The 1,135-nt window shown below is 36.4% G+C and overlaps 1 non-coding gene across 1 annotated transcript; it reads left to right on the top strand.

Moving 5' to 3' along the window:
• Positions 1-321: 321 nt before the first annotated feature.
• LOC122802162 lies at positions 322-459 on the top strand. Its single transcript, XR_006364895.1, has one exon. It is a non-coding gene; the product is annotated as a U4 spliceosomal RNA (small nuclear RNA).
• Positions 460-1,135: the final 676 nt, after the last annotated feature.

Raw genomic sequence — 1,135 nt, 5'->3', positions numbered from 1 at the left:
GTTCAGAGCATGCAGTAACTTGAATTATGCTGTAATTTTACTAATTAATACCTGAGACCTGGAGTGCTTGTTTGAGCAGGCAGTCATTTAGAAAAAAAAATGGAAGATAACAGTTGAGTCATGTTGCAGTACTTGTATTTATTTTTTCTTCAGTCTCAGACTGGCTTTTTTTTCCTCTCAACCTGGTTCACTAGCTGAGATGAACTAAAAGAAGTGAATGAGGCAATAAAACCACACTTTAGACTGCATAAGGTCATTTAAGTTCAGCACAGATGACACAGTTACTTTGAGCTCAGGCTGAAATGCATTTTTTCCCTGAAATACTTTGCCCAGTGGCAGTGTCATAGCCAATGAGATTTATCTGATGTGTGATTATTGCTAATCGAAAACTAATCCTGCTCTGTACATAACACATTTTGCCAGAGTTACTCAACAAATTTGTTGATTCCATTAAGGAGACGCAATGTATTTCTGTCACTGTGTGTGTGCAGGGTTAACAAGGACTGCTTGATGATAGCATTATAAGGAATAAGTACAATCGGCAGGCATGACTGACATGTCCTTCTGTGCAATGCTTAATGATATTTGTACAGTACTCATCTGCAACAAACTTGTATTAAATAAACTTCAGATGTGGTTATGTTTAATGTCTCATATGTTTTATTTCACTTCATAGTAAAACATGGAAAAAGGAAACTCTGCTTTGGACGACGAATAGCTTTCTTAATTCTTCAGTAACACACAGATTAGAATAAGGTGAGCTTATTTTGCCTGACTAACCACATGTACTAAAGACCTGTAACTGTACTACATGGAAACTGACTTTCTTTATAGAAATGTAGGAATACATGCCAATGAGTAAAATTACTGCTACACCATTATTGTGCCAGTAAATGTTTAAAGACCGCATTTAAAATTACTGAAAGTGTTGTCTCTTTCCCTAAGTATACAGACAGGCTCCCTAACAATGTTTTGTTGCTTGGATATGACTAGTTTGACAGAATCAAGGAATGCACTTCAGTCTGTATGGTGAAGACTGGTATCTTCCCATCCAGTGTATACACTGGTTTTTGGCTGTCATCTTCTGAAGATTTAATGTCTCAACAGACTTGTTTTAATACATGTTGTTTGTGTC

This window comes from Protopterus annectens, chromosome 1.part0 (genome assembly GCF_019279795.1).
Source record: "Protopterus annectens isolate FY-2018-M chromosome 1.part0, PAN1.0, whole genome shotgun sequence".
Lineage (NCBI taxonomy): Eukaryota > Metazoa > Chordata > Ceratodontiformes > Protopteridae > Protopterus > Protopterus annectens.
Note: the sequence above shows the minus strand (reverse complement) of the source record. Positions and strands in the feature narration are given on the sequence as shown.